Source organism: Convolutriloba macropyga, chromosome 8 (genome assembly GCF_964194025.1).
Source record: "Convolutriloba macropyga chromosome 8, txConMacr16.3, whole genome shotgun sequence".
NCBI lineage: Eukaryota > Metazoa > Xenacoelomorpha > Acoela > Convolutidae > Convolutriloba > Convolutriloba macropyga.
This window is the reverse complement of record NC_134475.1, coordinates 48,393,926-48,407,721: the sequence shown is the minus strand read 5'-3', so window position 1 is coordinate 48,407,721 and position 13,796 is coordinate 48,393,926. Positions and strand designations below refer to the sequence as shown.

At 37.1% G+C, this 13,796-nt stretch overlaps 1 non-coding gene across 1 annotated transcript; it reads left to right on the top strand.

Moving 5' to 3' along the window:
- Positions 1-13,379: 13,379 nt before the first annotated feature.
- On the top strand, positions 13,380-13,451 carry Trnam-cau (transfer RNA methionine (anticodon CAU)). The gene has a single exon. It is a non-coding gene; the product is annotated as a tRNA-Met (tRNA).
- The last annotated feature ends 345 nt before the right edge of the window (positions 13,452-13,796 follow it).

The window sequence follows — 13,796 nt, the reverse complement described above, 5'->3', positions numbered from 1 at the left end:
CATGGCAAGGGTCATTGAAACAGTGAAGCTATCTCCTGGTGCACCATGCATTGTTTCACAGGGATTAGAGTGTGGGGAGGACATGTTCTGCTCTTTATTCGACAACGTATGCTTAACAGTTGGATACACAATTCCACAGCCATGAGAGATATAGTTGTCACGCATATAAATTATATGCTATCTTAGTTTCGAATGGAGCCTGTACGAAGATCGCTTGAATCTATATCCTACCCAAGAGAAAATTGATCTATTCTGCTTCGCCCCATTCCCCCCAGTGGTTTTTGCCGCCAATTGCATATTATGTATGTTGTTATATTGCATGTTACTATCTAAATAATAACACTTGTGTGTGGGGTAAACGTTAAATGTCCACAAAGCTGGCGGAGGGGGGGGGGGGCAGAATTGATCCAAGAAATAATGGTATTCATGTCAGGTTGAGTTTCCAGATCAAAGTGAACTCTGATTTGACATTGGTGAGCGCACGCCTGAGCATTGTGCGCTCCAATTACCAATGTGTGCAGAAAAAAAAATCGAGAGAGCGAAAGTCTGATCAGTGAGCACTTCGGTCTAGGACGGGTTGATTAGAGGCTGCTTTTGTCGGGAAGGGACCTCATTCTGGGCTATACAAGCCATTGGGGCTATCGTTTCTACCAGCAGCAACATGACGAGGCTATTATGAGACAGAGACCAACTCAGTTCTTGAAGCCATTCATGACTGTGTGATTTCCATTACTGTAAAAGGAGATGTAATTTTAGATCTTTCCCATTACAGCCACCACCCCCCCCCCCCCCCACCCCACCACCACCACCAGCAGCAGCAGCTTGGTCATAAAACGTGTACATGAATGCCTCAAAAACAGTAAACACACCATAATGAGGGGCTAAATATTAAAACAGCTATAATGGGAAAGAGGCTTACTTTTTTACAGCAGCCGTAAAAAAATAAAAACCACCACTTCAATTTTATGAGTAAATTAAAATTCACTTTGTTTATTTTTTTGACGAACCTGTCTTCTTTAACCAACATGTGACAAGAGGATATGAACCTAAAGCCAGAGCGCTTTTTATAGAATCCGAGAGGGTCAAAAAGTATTCTGAGAACTCAAATGTAAGTTAATTTATTTAGAGACGCAAAAAATCAAGCTATTTTATTTTTGGAATTAATTAAAAAATAAAATAGATGCTATTAATGTTAAAGCATAACATTAATAGCATCTCTGTTTGCTATTTTAGATGCTATTATATGTTAAAGCATAACATTAATAGCATCTCTGTTTGTTGTGTAAAACACATTAATTTTGAAACAATAATTACATGCTTTCACAAACACATACAGAAATGAATAACTAACAACAAAAACTTGACCAATGACATATACGAGACAGGTAGATAAAATGCTAACAAACTCATTCACAAACATGCGTATACAGTCACATGCTCTCTATATCTCTTTCTTTCTCTCTCTCACTCAAGATTTTATTATTTTCACCTTTCACATTATTTTCACCCCCAAGACGCCTTTCACATTATTTTCACCCCCGAGACGCACGTGCCATATTTTTTGCATAATGATTTACTATGCAATTGCAGCAGGTGCTCTCTAACTGAACTGGGGACATGTAGCGTACTGGGGAGAGACAAATGGAGTAGATCTAGAATTATGTGTACAGCAGGCGGTGAAACAGAGTCATGTCAATCAATAAGATGTTACATTGGACAGTCGCCATAGTTGCAATGCTCTACATGGCAAGGGTCATTGAAGCAGTGAAGCTATCTCCTGGTGCACCATGCAATGTTTCACAGGGATTAGAGTGTGGGGAGGACATGTTCTGCTCTTTATTCGACAACGTATGCTTAACAGTTGGATACACAATTCCACAGCCATGAGAGATATAGTTGTCACGCATATAAATTATATGCTATCTTAGTTACGAATGGAGCCTGTACGAAGATCGCTTGAATCTATATCCTACCCAAGAGAAAATTGATCTATTCTGCTTCGCCCCATTCCCCCCAGTGGTTTTTGCCGCCAACTGCATATTATGTATGTTGTTATATTGCATGTTACTATCTAAATAATGACACTTGTGTGTGGGGTAAACGTTAAATGTCCACAAAGCTGGCGGAGGGGGGGCAGAATATCCAAGAAATAATGGTATTCATGTCAGGTTGAGTTTCCAGATCAAAGTGAACTCTGATTTGACATTGGTGAGCGCACGCCTGAGCATTGTGCGCTCCAATTACCAATGTGTGCAGAAAAAAAATCGAGAGAGCGAAAGTCTGATCAGTGAGCACTTCGGTCTAGGACGGGTTGATTAGAGGCTGCTTTTGTCGGGAAGGGACCTCATTCTGGGCTATACAAGCCATTGGGGCTATCGTTTCTACCAGCAGCAACATGACGAGGCTATTATGAGACAGAGACCAACTCAGTTCTTGAAGCCATTCATGACTGTGTGATTTCCATTACTGTAAAAGGAGATGTAATTTTAGATCTTTCCCATTACAGCCACCACCCCCCCCCACCCCACCACCACCACCACCAGCAGCAGCAGCTTAGTGGTCATAAAACGTGTACATGAATGCCTCAAAAACAGTAAACACACCATAATGAGGGGCTAAATATTAAAACAGCTATAATGGGAAAGAGGCTTACTTTTTTACAGCAGTCGTAAAAAAATAAAAACCACCACTTCAATTTTATGAGTAAATTAAAATTCACTTTGTTTATTTTTTTGACGAACCTGTCTTCTTTAACCAACATGTGACAAGACGATATGAACCTAAAGCCAGAGCGCTTTTTATAGAATCCGAGAGGGTCAAAAAAGTATTCTGAGAACTCAAATGTAAGTTAATTTATTTAGAGACGCAAAAAATCAAGCTATTTTATTTTTGGAATTTATTAAAAAATAAAATAGATGCTATTAATGTTAAAGCATAACATTAATAGCATCTCTGTTTGCTATTTTAGATGCTATTATATGTTAAAGCATAACATTAGTAGCATCTCTGTTTGTTGTGTAAAACACATTAATTTTGAAACAATAATTACATGCTTTCACAAACACATACAGAAATGAATAACTAACAACAAAAACTTGACCAATGACATATACGAGACAGGTAGATAAAATGCTAACAAACTCCTTCACAAACACGCGTATACAGTCACATGCTCTCTATATCTCTTTCTTTCTCTCTCTCTCTCTCTCTCTCTCTCTCTCTCTCTCTCTTTATATATATATATATATATATATATATATATATATATAAATATATATATATATATATATATATATATCTTTATATATCTCTCTCCCCCTTTCTCTCTTTCTTTCTCCTTCTCTCTCTCTCTCTCTCTCTCTCTCTCTCTCTCGCTCTATCGTGACTCACGCACACACATATACACAAACACCCACACAGCGACACGCACACACGCACACACTACACAAACACAGAGAGAAAGAGAGAGAAACAGAGAGAGAGAGAGAAAAAAACATACAGAGTGAGAGAGAGATCGTCTAGAAATAAACATACAGACACACTTTTGAGTGAGCCAAAAACACGCATAGAAAAAATCGTATTAGTACACATGCACATACCATATATCGAAAAGCAAACAGACACAAACTCATCAGTACTTGGGTTCAGACGGAATGACTCTCCTCACACATACAGGTTTTATTTCATCAACCTATGTTTTAAAAAATTATTCAAACTTCACAAACCATTTTTATTTGTTCTCAAACAAAAAAATCTGTTGGTCCATTAACCCAACTTGTTGTAAAACAAAGTTTTTGATCAAATTCTAGTTTGGATTGCTGTCCTCAAAAGTCAGTGTAACAGGTAAACCAGGAGTGCATTAAATTGCTGATCAAAACTCTAGGAGCTTGTTATACTCAATCTTATTGAATAGTTTAGGATTCGCGTTGCGAATACTTGTCTCAAGAATGTGTTAGGATTTGCTAGGCGAATACACAACTAATTGTGTATTACGAATTCTGATTATTGGAAACGCGGTGCGAATCCGTGCTAAGTTTAACTTAGGATTATGAAGAGCGTTTGCAGAGTAACTTGAATTCAGATTGACTAAATGAAATTATGATTACTTATAATAAACTAGTATGAACAAAATATGAAATAATTTAGTAGACTAACGGGAATATTAATATAGGTGAATAAATAGAAGTCATAACTTTTAGTTATAAAAACACATGATATAATTATAGGTATAGAGGATAAATAATTTAGTACACATAAAGGTTTCGATATATATTAGGTATCCATACGTATCATATTTCCCTCGTGACAAAAAAACAATTCTAATGTATTTACAGTTTTTTAGAATCAACACAAAACATGCAAACGAGTGGGGTTAACATAACTTAACTCAAAGTTGTAGAGGTACTACGAATGTGAAATTTAAGGATATTCAACGATTAAAATTTAAGCATATGCGAGGCTTATAAGTCTGAGGACTTTCAATTGCACATGGGTTGTGTATGCTAATGAATGTAAATTATCACCACTTGACAGACAATTACAGCACATAAAATTCTCAATGCTAAATAATTTTGGAATCGTAAAGCGAATACGCTTCAAAATTCTCAACATGGAAACTGGGTACATTACACTGAATAATTTTAGCGCACACACAGTAATAAATGGATTCGCAGGGCGAATACTTGAATAAATTTAAGACTGACATTAGGAGAACAAATGTAATAAATTAAAAGCAAGGTTAACATTAAATTTAGGTTAAAGAAGCGGAAACAAGACTAAATAATTGATTGTAGTTTATGACAGTTTTGCTGAGTTTTTAGCTTAAATTTCATTTTCTGCATCCCAAACAGATAGTTCTCTCTCTTGTTCATATTCGTGATATCTAACTCGTGAATCTGGTGGCGAAACTTGGCCAATTTGAATTTCCGTTCTTGGGGGAGATGGGATTCTTGAATGTTCCGCACTTTGAATCATGGCTACCACTGTATTCGCGTTTGCTGCATCTTGCTTCTCTTTTTTCGATTTGCGTTTTTTGTGTTTGCCGGAACTGGTAGAGGTCAGAGAACTGGTAGGTGAAATATCCGCGTCTGTGAAACCGTAAAATTGGGGCCGATTTCGTTTTCGGGTTCCTTGTTGTTTTTGCGGGTCGGAATGTGTGTCTTGGGTCTGCTGGTTTTGAGAAGAAGACATTTGCGGAGCGGGTACTATTGATATCAGTTGTTGTTCCTGAACTGTCGCGTTATCAGTGTCGTTGATTGGAGCTGCATTTCGACGACGTTTGGGATGTGGCTTTGTAGGTTTACGTACAGTGAGGGCTCTAGAAACGTTTGAGTTGACAGAGGAAACAACTGAAGTAGTGTCTCGATGTCGGTGTCGAATTTTGATTTCCCCTCGCTTTTGCTTTTTAATGTCGTTGCTGTGTTTGGCAATCTTTATTTCGGTTGTTTGCTCATAAGGCGCAGGACGCCTTTGTGCGTACGCCCTGAGATTAGTGGATCTTTCAGCCTTGGTGCCAAACTTTGCCAGGTCACTATCTCTGACTTTGACTGCCGTTCGTCCCGGTTCGTTAATAATGGTTGTCGTGGGGGAGGATTTAGTGACGAATGAGCCGGGTTTTAAAACTTCGTAAAGCTCCGCAAGCTTTCGTTTCGCCCTCTTTTTGTTTGGCAGTTTTCGTGCTAGCTTCACACTTAATGACTTTTCCGTTCTCGGAATGGGGTTTGTGAGTTTGGGGTGGATTATGAACCGCGATTCCTTATTGTCTGAGTCTCGGTATCGGAGGCCTCCATCTTGTTGTGCCTTATTCATCGCTGTCTCAATTTCCAGATCGCTTCTCTCCGGATTGACCCATCCAGCATCATCGAGGTATTTGTCTAGAGGAACTGTATCAGCATCAATATCTGTACACGGACCGCAATCTGATGCTTTGGCTAGAATCTCTCTATGCATATATGGCCACCATGCATACTGAGATCGTGAAATCATGCCCCAACTACCAGGGTGGGTCATGTGGATGGATTCCAGTACCGCTTCCTTTATCGAATTGGGCATAGCGACGCGCTCATCCACACACAAGCAACCGGACCTCACGTGAAGGTCCTTCCAAAACGAATATATATAGGGGCTAACATCCGTACAGCGGTTCTCGTCGTCTTGGAGGACACAATCTCTAATTTCCTTTAATACTGCGTCCTTACTTGTTAAGACGGCTAGGAATGATTTTGTAAAAAGTTGGTTTAAATTGCTTTCAAAGATTTCCGCTTTGGACAATTCGATGTCTTGGATTTCGGGTGATGATGAAATTGGGGTGTGAATGTTAGGGCTTGTACTAGTTGTCGCTATTGGGGTTGATTGAGTGCGGAAAGTTACTTTGGGAGCAGTAGTAGGAGTTGGGGGGTTAGATTGAGGCACTTATTTTGCGGACATTGTTATGTGGTTCACTTTATTTTCTGCTTTTGCGGCTGAATTACAATTAAAATTATTTGACTGGATTTGAGATGCGGATGCAGTAGTGTTTTGAATCAATTGATTTGCAAGGCAATTAAAGTTAGAAATGAATTCGGAATTGTAATTGTTAACTTGTGCTCGAGGAATGAGTGGATTAATTGAGGCATTTGAATTATTCGTGCTAATTTTAGCAGGTTTGCAACCGTGGACGCGCGTCTTGTTTACTTGTTGGTTATAATTACTGGTTATGTGCCGCTTTTGGAAAGGAATTTTATTCGCGTGACTAAATAAAGATGTAATTGCGTCGCGAATACGGGAAATTGTTGCTACCATGAATTCCTCGTCGTATTGATTGACACTTTTAGCGTTTTGATTTGGTTGACGCGAAATATAATCAACTAAGCCCATTCTAGTACCAGGAATATGTTCGATGTTAAAATCAAATGGTAATAAACGATCAATCCATCGTGTTAATCTACTGTTGTAGGATTTATTAGAACGGTGTGATTTTTGGACTGAAAGAAGTGCTCTGTGATCTGTTAAAACTGTGAAAGTCTTCCCATATAGATAATATTCAAAATATTCAATGGCCCAAACCACCCCAATTAATTCGAGTTCATTTATACTATAGCGTTCTTCATTGCTATTAAGAAAACGAGATGCAAAAGCTACTGTTTTCCACCCTTCACAATCTAATTGTTCAAGCGCAGCGCCTAAGCCTTGGCGGGATGCGTCGCATTTGATTCGCGTTTCCAGTGTTGGATTAAAATGAGTGTTTTCTGTAGCGTTTGCAATAACAGTTTTGATGTGTTCAAAATGTAATTGATGATTTTCATTCCAAATAAATTTTTCGTTTTTCTTTAATAAGGGCCGAAGAGGATGGCATATTTTGGCAAGATTGGGTATAAATTTGCTTAAATGATGAACACTACCTAAGAATGACCGTAATTGTTTCAATGTTTTTGGAGCTTTGATTTCCGCAATTGCCGCTGTTTAAGATTCTATAGGTTTAACACCACTTTGTGAGAATGTGAAGCCAAGCCAATTGATTTGATGTTTTGCGAAATGACATTTGCTTAAATTAATTCTAAGGTTATCTGCTTCGAGTTTTTGGAGGCATTTGTACACGTATTTGAGGTGCGATTCCTTGGTGCCTTTGCTAACTACAATTATGTCATCCAGAAAACAGTATGTGTTAGTCAGCCCAACCAATGTGTAATCCATTGCCTTTTGAAACTCGGCCGGCATATCCGTAAGGCCATAAAATCCCGTTTTAAAACGATATGTACCTGTTGCTTCGCCGCAAATGATATTAAAATTACAATGACGAGCGGTATCCGGATGCAGTTTTAATTGACTATAGGCATATTTTAGATCGATCGTTGAAAAACAGACATTATCTCCCTGATTTGAATTATTAATATGTTGTGAGATTGAGTCGATAAGACTATCTATATTTGGCATTTGATACTTGTTTTTGTGGATCGCTTTATTTAATATTTTCGAATCAAGAGCTAACTTTACAGATTTGTCCTTTTTGACCGTAACTACAATGGGAGAAATGTAGTTTTTATCCAAACATTCTTGTAGTTTTTCGATGTGTCCTTGTTCAGAAAGTTTCTTTAGCTCAGCAGATACTTTGTCTAATAAGTTTATAGGAACACGACGGCCTTTTTGGTGTGATGGGGTATAATGTTTGTGGAATTTTGAACGAACTGTATGTACTTTGGACTTACCAATTCTGGAGATTAGGTCGGGATAATCAATAGCAATCTGTTTTTTGATTGGGCAATATTCTTGATCTACCTGATTGATTGTTACATGATTACTTGATTGATGTATTGAGAGTCCAAGAGCTGGAAACAAATCTCTACCCAATAGAGAACGATGTCCATCCGCCACTACTTGAATTTCTATTGGATTTGCGTACCAAGTGCTGCTTTGAATTGAAGTTTGGAGAATGCCCACCGTATGAATAGGCTCGTTTGAAAATGTTTTCAATTGTTTAGGATTCGCTTCGCGTATCCATTTCGATTTTGAGTCATGGGAAATGATGGAGTTCGCCAAGGATTCGTTTATTATTGTGCATACGCTGCCCGAATCCACCAAAAAATTTGCTGATGTATTACCGAAAATTACAGGAAGATTGATTGCGTCCACTGAAGTTGTGGAATCTGTTGAAGATACTACTGCTACACAATTATCTTCATCTGAAGAATAGTTTGACTCCAAATCAGGATCAAAATTGGCCGAATTTTGATTGACATCTTCATTTTGATCATCTTTTTCTACGTTATTGACCCGCGGTTTAGGTTTTGGGTACGAATTGGGATCTTTAGGTTTGCGGCAAACCTTTGCGAAGTGGTTTTCAATACCACAGTTATTGCATCTTTTTCCCCGAGCGGGACATTTATTACGGTGGTCAGAGGTCCAACTAGATCCACAGAAATGACAGGTTGTTGGCTTTTTCCCTGCTGTTGTATTCATATTGGAGAAAGGGGTAGCATTTGCGATGCGCATCCGTTGTACTTGGTTAACAGTTGAATGTGACTCGGTTTTACTTGCATTCATTTTTAGTTGGTTGAGCGTACCCATCTCGATATTAATTGCTATTGCCAATGCTTTTTCCGGGTCTACTGTTTCTTTAAGAAGCTCCTTTTGAATGTCTTCATTTTGCATGTTCGCGATAAAGACATCCCGGATGATAGTGTCTCCTTTATCTCCTAGGTCACAGTTTTCCGAAAGTTCTTTGAGATGTCCATAGAACTTCTCAATAGGTTCTCCCTTTTGCTGTTTTCGGGTGAGGAAGAGGTATCTATCGAAGGTTATATTATGGATCCGAATGAAAGTTGTAGAACATCCCAAAGATCCTTCGTTGAGATTGTTTCAAGATTGACGGTCGAATTCTTTGAGTTGAATACGCGCCGACCTTCCATGCCTAAGCTCAAGGACATCAAAGAAGATGCTTTCCGATCACATAACTTCCACGGTTTATCACCGCAAAGTATGCCAACTGCTGTAACACGTTGACATTGATTCTTCCACGCTGTTTTTGCTTGCTCATTGCGGGTACGTCGGTCTCGCTCTGATTGTGCCGTCGGGTTGTCAACTGCGTCTTCATATGCTGTATCAGGAGGTAAGAGAACATGTTCTGGAGGGTCCACTAAGAGGAGGTCCACTTCAATTCCTTCTCGGGCGCGAATTGCGAGTTTCAATTGTATTCTCCAAAACTCCCAGCGATTTGGGGGTTCTAGTGTCGCCTTTTCCCAAAAGGGTTGAATTCCAAGTGGGATTTGCCGCTGTCCTTGGTCGCTGACTGCGCCATGTTATACTCAATCTCATTGAATAGCTTAGGATTCGCGTTGCGAATACTTGTCTCAAGAATGTGTTAGGATTTGCTAGGCGAATACACAACTAATTGTGTATTACGAATTCTGATTGTTGGAAACGCGGTGCGAATCCGTGCTAAGTTTAACTTAGGATTATGAAGAGCGTTTGCAGAGTAACTTGACTTCAGATTGACTAAATGAAATTATGATTACTTATAATAAACTAGTATGAACAAAATATGAAAAAATTTAGTAGACTAACGAGAATATTAATATAGGTGAATAAATAGAAGTCATAACTTTTAGTTATAAAAACACATGATATAATTATAGGTATAGAGAATAAATAATTTAGTACACATAAAATTTTCGATATATATTAGGTATCCATACGTATCACAGAGCTTTACATGTCTCAAAGGGAGCGATTAACAGAAAATACTTTAAAAATTCAGACTTATGGTATCCCGTCCTTCTACTTATGTTCCCCACTCATAGCCCCTGGACAGCGCTCCTATCCCACAGTTAGCTTCTGACTGAGCCAACACCTCACCCGTCTATTGAGAGCAATCCGCTCGACATCAAATTATTTGTTATTTGATTTTGGGGTCACCTAGACATTCGTTGTCGTTTTTAGGAAACAACACAGTTATAGTCGCAACAACTGTTGGCCTTTGAGCAAAGCTGCATCTCAAATTTTTCAGGGTTAAACAAAACCAGAAGTAAAAAAATAAAGATCAAATCAAACATGTCCCTGAACAAGCTAGAATCTAATGTGAGAAAACGCTGTGACTAAAATGCTTCATTTTTTGTTGTATGACAATTTATTTTGGTCAAAACAAAAAGACAGCTGGTTCTTTATGGTTGTTGAGTAAGACCATTCTTCAAAATTTCTTTTTCCAAAATTTCTTCATCGGGAGAAATTAGCATGTCTTTGGTGTACAAATTGATACCTTACAGTTTAGATTGAAACCGCTAAGTTAGCTTAAATTTTTTGTTCCAACGTATGATCAAATATCTTCAAAAATTTCGATGATTACTTCTCGAGCGAATTAATACTACTTTTCAATGGACACGAAGTAAACTTTATATTACTACTTGGCCCTTTGAGTAGTAATAGAGTGAGTGATAGTCCCTGGGGGGGGGGGGGGGGGTGAGGACCCCATGTATTAAGATTGGTTATAGCGGCTTTTTCCATGAAATGGGGTCCTCACCCCTTTTTAGTATGTGCATGTTTTAAGATTAGGTATAGCGGTCTCAATGTATTAAGATAGGGTATAGGTTGCATGTATTAAGAATAGGAATAGAATCTCCATGTATTAAGATTGGGTATAGCCGCCATGTATTAAGATTAGGTATAGCCGCCATGTAATAAGATTGGGTATAGCCGCCATGTATTAAGATTAGTTATAGCGGACGACATGTATTAAGATTAGTTATAGCGGTAGACATGTATTAAGATTAGTTATAGCGGTAGACATGTATTAAGATTAGTTATAGCAGTCGACATGTATTAAGATTAGTTATGGCGGTCGACATGTATTAAGATTAGTTATAGCGGTCGACATGTATTAAGATTAGATATAGCGGTTGACATGTATTAAGATTAGTTATAGCGGTCGACATGTATTAAGATTAGTTATAGCTGTCGACATGTTTTAAGATTATTTATATCCGCTGACATATATTAAGATTAGGCATAGGGTACATGTATTAAGATTAGGTATAGGCTACATGTATTAAGATTAGGTATAGGCTACATGTATTAAGATTAGGTATAGGCTACATGTATTAAGATTAGGTATAGGCTACATGTATTAAGATTAGGTATAGGCTACATGTATTAAGATCAGGTATAGGTTACATTTATTAAGATTAGGTATAGGCTACATGTATTAAGATTAGGTATAGGCTACATGTATTAAGATTAGGTATAGGCTACATGTATTAAGATTAGATTTAGGCTACATGTATTAAGATTAGGTATAGGCTACATGTACTAAGATTAGGTATAGGCTACATGTATTAAGATTAGGTAAAAGCTACATGTATTAAGATTAGGTATAGGCTACATGTTTTAAGATTAGGTATAGGCTACATGTTTTAAGATTAGGTATAGACTACATGTATTAAGATTAGGTATAGGCTACATGTATTAAGATTAGGTATAGGCTACATGTATTAAGATTAGGTATAGGCTACATGTATTAAGATTAGGTATAGGCTACATGTATTAAGATTAGGTATAGGCTACATGTATTAAGATTAGGTATAGGCTACATGTATTAAGATTAGTTATAGGCTACATGTATTAAGATTATGTATAGGCTACATGTATTAAGATTAGGTATAGGCGACATGTATTAAGATTAGGTATAGGCTACATGTATTAAAATTAGGGATAGGCTACATGTATTAAGATTAGGTATAGGCTACATGTATTAAGATTAGGTATAGGCTACATGTATTAAGATTAGGTATAGGCTACATGTATTAAGATTAGGTATAGGCTACATGTATTAAGATTAGGTATAGGCTACATGTATTAAGATTAGGTATAGGCTACAAGTATTAAGATCAGGTATAGGCTACATGTATTAAGATTAGGTACAGGCTACATGTATTAAGATTAGGTATAGGCTACATGTATTAAGATTAGGTATAGGCTACATGTATTAAGATTAGGTATAGGCTACATGTATTAAGATTAGGTATAGGCTACATGTATTAAGATTAGATATAGGCTTCATGTATTAAGATTAGTGATAGCGGTCGACATGTTTTAAGATTATTTATATCCGCTGACATATATTAAGATTAGGGGTATTTTTTGAAAAATTGTTGAGATTTTTGTACATTTTTACGCCGTTTTTTCAATAATTTCTAAATAATCTCTTCTGATTGGTTGAAAATACCAGTTTAAAAAATCAAATGAGTTGAAACAGGGCATATCCAGACACAGATGACACATTTAGCGAAAAAACAATATAAAAACAAATAAAAGTGGTCAACAATTTAAAAGTTGACTAGTACTATACAACTTTCGTCAGAGTGAGCAGTTTGCTATGTGGTGTAGAATTTAGCATTAAAATACAATAAAAAGCTCAAAATTACGCACAAAAGATGTCAAACAGCATAAAATCTGCTGAATCGAATCAAACTTTACAAAAAATTTGCTGAATTTTTGCAGAATTCTTGCAAAATTTTGCCTCCTTTTTGCTTTTCAAGCTAGGTTTTGATCAAATACCTAATTCTGATTGGTTGAAAATACCAGTTTTAGAAATCAAATGAGTTGAAACAGGGCATAACCAGACACAGATAACCCATTTAGCGAAGAAAACAATATAAAAACAAATAAAAGTGGTCAACAATTTAAAAGTTGACTAGTACTATACAACTTTCGTCAGAGTGAGCAGTTTGCTATGTGGTGCAGTTTTTAGCATTAAAAGACAATAAAAAGCTCAAAATTACGCAAAAATGATGTCAAACAGCATAAAATCTGCTAAATCGAATCAAACTTTACGAAAGTTTTACTGAAAACTGAAGTCAAAAAATCACAATTTAACCTAGATGTTTTAAGATGATGTATAGCCGACATTAAACAGCAAGATGGCGCAGTGGTAGCGTGCTGGGCTCATAACCCAGAGGTTGGTAGATCGAAACTACCTCTTGCTAATCTGACATTGTCACAGTACTAGTGAACTCGTTATCGCTGAAAACTTGGAAAAACGTCAAATAATAGAAAAGCAAATGAACTAGAATTTAAAAAATCACAGACACAAAATAAACTAAACACATAAAAATACATCCTCAATCTAAGACTGACATTGAAAAAGTATCAGGAAACTGAAAACTGAGGCACAATTACCCGAGTGGGTTAATAAAGTCGATAAAAAGAACTTGCGTAGCTAACTGAGTAATAGTCACAATTGTTAAAAAAATAATATCGACTTTATTAGACAGCATGTTCTTTTTATTCTCTTTCTTGCACTCAATTTACGTCGAAACATGAGAACTACT